Source organism: Uranotaenia lowii, chromosome 2, assembly GCF_029784155.1.
Source record: "Uranotaenia lowii strain MFRU-FL chromosome 2, ASM2978415v1, whole genome shotgun sequence".
In the NCBI taxonomy this organism is placed as follows: domain Eukaryota; kingdom Metazoa; phylum Arthropoda; class Insecta; order Diptera; family Culicidae; genus Uranotaenia; species Uranotaenia lowii.
Window position 1 is genome coordinate 60589515 of NC_073692.1, and position 7849 is coordinate 60597363.

The window sequence follows — 7849 nt, forward strand, 5'->3', positions numbered from 1 at the left end:
AAAGGGTTTTGATAAATTTCTCAAGGCCACAAAACTCACAATTTTTCGAGGTGCAAGGAACTTTAGGGCTTATTTTCATTAAATTGAGTGTCCTGAATTCAAATTTGCATTAAGTTTTTTTTTTACTAGACTTTTTCTATTAAAATAACTTTGAAAGTTTTTTAAAATCATTTCAGAAAATTTGTTTTTTTTTGACAAAAGTTTGAAACATAACAAAATATTTAAAAATTAAGGTTTTCTATCAGTTATCAATTTTTCCTCAGATCGCAAGTAACCCAGACAACCATTTGGGGGGGAATTTCGAATTTGCAACGCAAATATACGTGCAAATATACGTGTAAACATATCGTATATAATGTAGCAAAACCAGTATATACGTACCATTTTGGAGGCCATATAGGTACATTAGCAAACATATTCTTGATTTGGATTGTATTTAATTACGATTTGCACGACTTGTCATGCGCATCATTTACGACTACCCTGATTCGTTTTGGAATATACTATGACAATTTACATCATCATATAGATGATTGAGGTTGTAATATACGACATTTTTCGTAACAATATGGAAAGTTTGACGACTTATTTGGTCGTCTTTTGCGACTTTCCGCCAGTTAAATAAAAATAAGATTATAATTTTTTTAGTACTTTAAACCAATTATGGTTCATTCATATAATTTTAACTCCTGCGAAAAATGATGAAAAGTTTTCTATTTGATTATTTTTTTTCCATTTGGATTTTTTAAGGAGTTTCAACGATTTTTTTCACTTTTCACCAAAATTGAATTTTCGATATTTTTCAAAGAAAAAATTAAATCATTTTTAAGACTTTAGTTAAGTTTAGTTTGGTTTAGTTGAATAAACCCCAAACCTGATATATTTCCAATTTTTAAAACTGTAGATTTAAACTTTTTTAGATCATTCGTCATCATCATGAGCAAAATATTTTTCTTTAATGAAATGAAGTATAATGAACAAATTCAAAACCAATTTTTTTCTTTGATGTAGATTTGTTAGTTCATTAGTTATCAATGATTGATTTAACTCAATGATGATTCATTTTCAAACATATTAACTCTTTAATATTAAAACTAGAAGCGAAAGACAACATCCGTGTACAGATTCGATCTCAGGATAAACAAATTTACCGAAATAACAAAAACACAAAAATGCTGTTTTGTTGAGTTATCATTGAAATTCTTTAAATATTTTTTTTAAATGATAAAAAAATTAATTTAAAAAAATATTCTCAAAAACTTATCTTTTTGATTTTCATATTTTGTGTATATTTTCTAATAAATCTACTGAATTTCAAAGAAAAGTTTTTTTTTTAATTTTTAAATAAATTGACAGCATTCTATTCAAACTATTTTAATTTTTTTTTAACAATTAATAATAATTTTGACTATGTTCTTAAATTCTTAATTTTTAATTTTTAATCCAAATCTTGTATCAAGTTTAATAAGAAAAACACAAATTCTACCTTTCGTCCTTGTCATTTCAATTGAAGGAGAAAAATCTTCAGAGCTTGAAATTTTAAACTATAATATATGCACTTGAGAGTTAATAAACGTTTCATTTATTTTTATTAGTTTTAAAAATCGTTTTTGAATCGATTGTGATTTTTTTTATTTATTTTTGAAAAGTTTTAAAACTGTTTACAACTGTTTAGCAGGATAAGTTCAAGATAAGTTTATATAACAATCCATACTAGTAGTTGCTACAACTAAGAGAAGCTTCAAAACATATATATATATATATATATATATATATATATATATATATATATATATATATATATATATATATATATATATATATATATATATATGTATATATATATATATATATATATATATATATATATATATATATATATATATATATATATATATATATATATATATGTATATATATATATATATATATATATATATATATATATATATATATATATATATAGATATATATATATATATATATATATATATATATATATATATATATATATATATATATATATATATATATATATATATATATATATATATATATATATATATATATATATATATATATATATATATATATATATATATATATATATATATATATATATATATATATATATATATATATATATATATATATATATATATATATATATATATATATATATATATATATATATATATATATATATATATATATATATATATATATATATATATATATATATATATATATATATATATATATATATATATATATATATATATATATATATATATAGCTATGAGTCAGTTTGAACATATTCAAAAATTTAGAAAAAAAAATGGTTGGCCCAGGTTTAAGTAGAATACTCTTGTGTGCGACATTGCCTTTAAAGACATTAAAGATTCTCACTGGAGTAGTTGCTACTTGTCTATTTTCGCATTTTATCCACTCAGTTTTCTTACCTTTTTGGCCATTTATTGATATAATTTTTATTGTCATTATTGTAGAATTTTCATAACAATTTTTTAAATCTTTTTGGTTACTAATCACTTATACAGTGAGCCAAACAAGAATAGTACCACTATTTGTTTCGCTTGTTTAGTATGAATGATTTAAAATCGTCAAAATTTTCTTCTACAATTGGTTTGAAATTGTTCAACGGATAAATCAAGTATAAGTTAAGTTTTACAAAGTAATTGGCTTTGAGGGTCAAAAATATGAAAAAAAAAAAAAGGGTGCGAATTAAGAATAGTACCTACCACTTGCGTTTTTCAAGAATCAAGAATATTTCTTAAAATTTTCTGTTTTAGGATAAATTATTATGTTTCTAAGATCTATTTGAATAAATCACTGCATTTTCAGGCGTTTCCTAGAACTTCAAAGGTTTTAAAGGGAGTTTTAAGAGATTTTGCTCTTGCACTAAGGAATTTGACATTTGAGCTATAACTTAATCAAATTCCTTAATTTCTTCAAAACATGACATGAAATGAAGAAACATAGACTGAATTTTGATTAACAAAAAAGGATCCTCATTCAAAAATATTCATTTTTTAATCAGTCAAGCACTATTTTTCAGGTTTAAGAAGTAGATGGCAGCACTGTCTTGCTGTTAAACGAAAAAAGACCCACTTTCAAATATCCGGGATTAATTAAGGTGGGCCGAATGCTTTGGTGAAGAAATAAAAGTGCTTGGTACAGCGTGAAAGCCTTGAAAATTCTGAGAAAACTAAATCGATCATGGTCACTAAAAAGTGAATTTCTTGAACAAATTATCAAAAGGGGGCTAGCCGTATTATTGTTATGATTTGCAATTGAATCGGGAGTTGATATAAGCAGAAATTTAGGCGGTGGTATATTCTCGTGCTGGTGAAATTTTGCATATCAATAAATGCTTTCTTTAACGTAAACTCAAACGAAATTGTGTTGGAAAACTACCTCGAAATAGTGAATATCGGCCTAAATAAACCCAAGAAATCTTTATGGAGACTTAATTTGGTTTTAACTGCTAGATGGTGCTACCATCTACCTCATGAAACTGGAATAAGTGTGGTTAACTGAAATTTAATACACTAAACAGTGGATTGGAGGCTTTCTTACAGAGTATAAATTATCTTTGAAACATATGACACAATGATGGATTTCTTATATCTGAATTATAAATGATTTATCTATGAAAAAGATAACGATTAAAGAAATTCGAAAGCAAAAATAATCAAACTCGATACTAAAAAAGGTGGCCAGTACGTTTTTTGGGGGATAATTGAACTGATAATTAACAAGCTCATCTACTCTCGAAATATTTCAAACTGTTCAAGTTTGAGAGCCACATTACTCGACACTCACTAGAGGTCTAAGGGTTAGCCTCCCCATCTTTCATGTTAGATGACGTAGGATCGATTCTCGGCTATTTGATGAACTTTTTGTCAAATTTTCGATCGCCTACGTAATTAATTTAACGATTGCTGGCTACTGCTGCTGAGCAAATGGCTACCTTTTTTGGAGCCGACATAAGCATTATATTTACTATGGAATAGACAAATTTTAAACAATTTTGTTTTTTTTTTTTGGTTTTGAAATATGCCCTACAGGAAAAAAAATGCAATTTTTTGATACTAAATTCATCAAAATCGTGAAACCTAGAATAGGAGTTAATGTGGTAAGAACGTTTTTATGGAACATACAAATAAACGGACATCATCGTAACTCGTCGAGTCGATTGGTACCTATAAGGTCTTGGACCCTTAATTAATGATATCCCCAACTGACCGTTCGCTATGCCTTTCTGTAAGAAAGCCAAAAAAGATTTTGAATTCGAACCTGTTTTTTTTTTCAATTTCAAATTAACCCAGAACTTTTTTTATCATTTCACGCCATGGTTATAAAGAAATTTAGGAGTTTTATAGAGTGTTATAGCTCAAACGTTAAACTCCTTGGTGCTAGAGGAAAACTTCTTAAAACCCCAAAAAACAAAGAAAGAACGTCTAAAAATGCAGTGATCTATTCAAATAGTTCGTAAAACCCTTCTTAACCACTTGTTCAAAGTAAATTTTGAGAAATAATTTTGATTTTTGTAGAGAAATATAAGCGGTACAATTCTTATTTCGCATTTTCTTGCCTATTTTTGGTCCTCCACGCCACTTGCTTCATTCAAAAAGAGTAAACTTATGCTTGATTTATTCGTGGAACAATTATAGAAGAAAAGATTGTTGATTTTCAATCATTCATATTCAAACAAGAAAAACACATAGTGATACTGTTCTTGTTTCGCTCACTGTATTTGGTGTCTGTGAAAGTTATATTGATCCAGCAAATGCTAGTAATACAGTACTCGCTCGTTGATTGGACGCCTTTGAATCGGACACTTTCGGTAATGGGACGTTTTTAAGAGCTGAATCTAAAACCAATTTCACTGAATAATCCGACGTTTTGTTGAAATAGTTTACTAAATTCAAGATTATTTTTATATTCTTCCAATTAGACGCTTTCCCGATCATTAATCAAACTACTTTTCAACTATTGTGCTGAAAAAAAAAAGTTTTGAGCCAAAACTGTTATCTAAAATAGTGTTATGCCAAGACACCCTCGGTAATCGGACGTTTTTGATAGAAGGACGCACCCTTCGATCCCAACAGTGTCTTATATACGAGCGAGTACTGTTTTATCAATTATTCACGAAAGAAAACTTTTCGTTTTGGAATCGAGGCTTGACTAAACCGAAAGGGATGTTTTCTTTGATTTATTTAGTTCAACGATAAGGTAAACCTTTTAACACCGAGGAGAATTGCCCTATTTTCTGGTTCGCAAAAAAAATATCTGATAAAATCAGGAGTAGAAGTGTTACTTACAGAATCAAAAAAGCAATGTGTAGTACAAGAAATGGTAATGCTTATTTTATATTTCATTTTCTAAAAAATGAGACTCCTGGTGAGTGCTAAATAGCGCATGGAAATCACTACCATAACATCGTCGTTTAGTATTAAAAGGGTTCAGTGTTTTTCAACTTAATTTTGTTAATTTGAAATATTTATCGACAGTATGGTTAGTGTTTAAAAATTGTTTTTCTATGATATCAGTCAAGTAGATGATTTAGGAAACAATTATTATCACATCATCAGGCGTTTTGGGTTTTATATAACCTTTCAAAGAATACCGCTAAATTCCTTGATAAAGGTGATGTAGAAAACTAAACGTTGGAAAGCCTGTTTAATTTTACATACTTATCGAAAAATTGATTATAATTGAGAAAGTTTTAAGTTTTTCAAATTAAAGACTGATGGAATGATTAGAAGAAAGTGATAGGAGTTTTTTTTTTTTTTTTTTTTTTTTGTTTCGATTATAGTCGTTTTACCATCTTTATGGCATTCGCGACTTTATCAACGTTGCAGTTGGCGGATCGTTATTGAAAAACTATCCGGTACAACTGTGTTCGATGTTTACTCTTGGGCTCGAACTCGCGGACATCGGCTCAGGAGACAACAGACTTGCCAACTGCGCTATATCACAAGCCCCAACTAAGTAAACTGAAGATCAGTTTTAATGTGAAATCGGCCGCTGAATCCGAAAATGAAATTTAAAAAAAATCTCAGTAGAACAGTTTTTATGTTAGGCTTTAAATATGAAGTTTTGGAAAAATTTAAAAAAAATACATGTATTCCGATTCAAATATCTCGGAATGCATAACACAGAATTGAAATCTTTTTTTTGAATTAATTTCTATCGATCATCTGAACTTAATTTTTGCGTATGATCACGGTTGATATTAGTGAATTTATAATAGAAAAATGATAAAAAAAAAGCATTTATTCAGAGAAAATTTTGAGAAAATTCTACTGAGATTTTTATGAATTTAATTTTTGGATACAGCGCCCTATCTGACATACAAAAAATTAGATCGATCAATAAACTTCACGATTTTTTTTAAATTATGAAAATTAGTGTTATCATTTTTTTTGTGAATCATTCCTTCCATAGTCCAAAAGCAAACTCTTCCTCAAAAAGCTTCAGCCAGGGACCAAAAACGTGTGTATTTATCCTTTGTTTTGATTTCCGTTTATGTAGTTCCTCTTGATATTAAAAATGTAAATTGCTAATTTTACACAAATCTCCCTCGGGTCAACCGAAACATATCCGGAATACAAAGAACGTTGTATAACGCTATTTGCTGAATCCAAACCGGTCTTTCTTGATGAGTCTTCCGAAGATCTGCTCTGCTCTACCAACAACAATCTGACAGCAAAGGAAGGTAAATATATGACTAACCAAGCGATTCGAATGTTATCAAACTACTAGGTGGGTATAAGTCGATGCACAATCAAAAGTTTCTGGCTTCCTTATTAAAATTTATGTCTGCATACATGTGCCACTGCCAAATGTGTTAATTGGCATCAGCCTTAGAGTTTTGGTGATCGGCGTCATTCGGCTTGAAATCCGGGTATTCCCAACTTCTGCACAGTTTGGTGAAAGAAAACCCAACCTTTGGTCAACAAGACGCTTTACTTTAAACTCCGGGCACGATCGAGAAACTTGTTCCACTGAAAGAAGTTCGCGGAGAGGGCCACAAAACGATAAAAGCTAAAGTAGAAAAAAAACAACCCAGTCCACTGATTTCAACTGTCGAGTCCCAGTGCTGGGACATTCAAATGTGTGCCAAACTGAGGCTCCATTTTTCGCTTATTGTTTCACGTTTCCACTTCCGTTCCCAAGAGATGAAATATAGTCAAGTGCAAAGAAAAACAACTTTGTACATTACCGCAAATCAACGGACACAAATCACTTGCACGATACTCAATCGCAGAACGACGATTGATTGACTTTTTCGAGATAGGGCGGATAGATCACCGTTTGTTAGCAAAGTTTAGTATTTTGTTTCTCACACTCAAGCGGATGGAGCGTTTCAAACATATGCTCTCGGCAAAGGTCTTTCGCACACTGACTGATCAAGCTAGAGAAGAGTTCAAGTTCACGGACTTGCTAACGATTGGTCGGATCGGAAATATTAATGAAAATGAGGAGCAAAGGGAGGACACTGAGAGAGAGTCAGACTTACTTCTGGCAACAAAATAGCAAGAAAAAACGACACTTCGGGATGATCACTCGATCGAGATCGACACCACAATGAGCTGGAAAGGTGAGATGGGTGGATGTTATATACAGCCTAAAGATAAAATCTTAAAGGTGAGAACGTTGTAATGCTTTTGATACATTTGAAGTTAAATTAAAAGTTTAAAAATTAATGACAAATTTCCAAAAATATCGAATTAATTTCATTCTTTCAAAACAAACTATCAAAACAAAAATACTTTCCCGTTTATTTTGTAACATCAAAGAAAGTTAATCCGAAAAGCTCCAT

General features: G+C 29.4%; 1 protein-coding gene across 4 annotated transcripts in view; it reads right to left on the reverse strand.

Annotated features, from left to right (window-relative positions):
• The window catches only part of LOC129745696 (fibroin heavy chain-like), a 45950-nt gene extending 38346 nt beyond the window's left edge, over nt 1-7604 (reverse strand). For 3 of the 4 annotated variants that reach the window (XM_055738981.1, XM_055738984.1, XM_055738979.1), the window contains exon 1: nt 7250-7418. The gene's annotated coding sequence lies outside the window, so the exon portion shown is untranslated. Of the gene's footprint in view, nt 1-7249; nt 7419-7546 lie in introns of those variants that run through there. The other variant, XM_055738982.1, reaches the window with a different exon arrangement.
• Nucleotides 7605-7849: the final 245 nt, after the last annotated feature.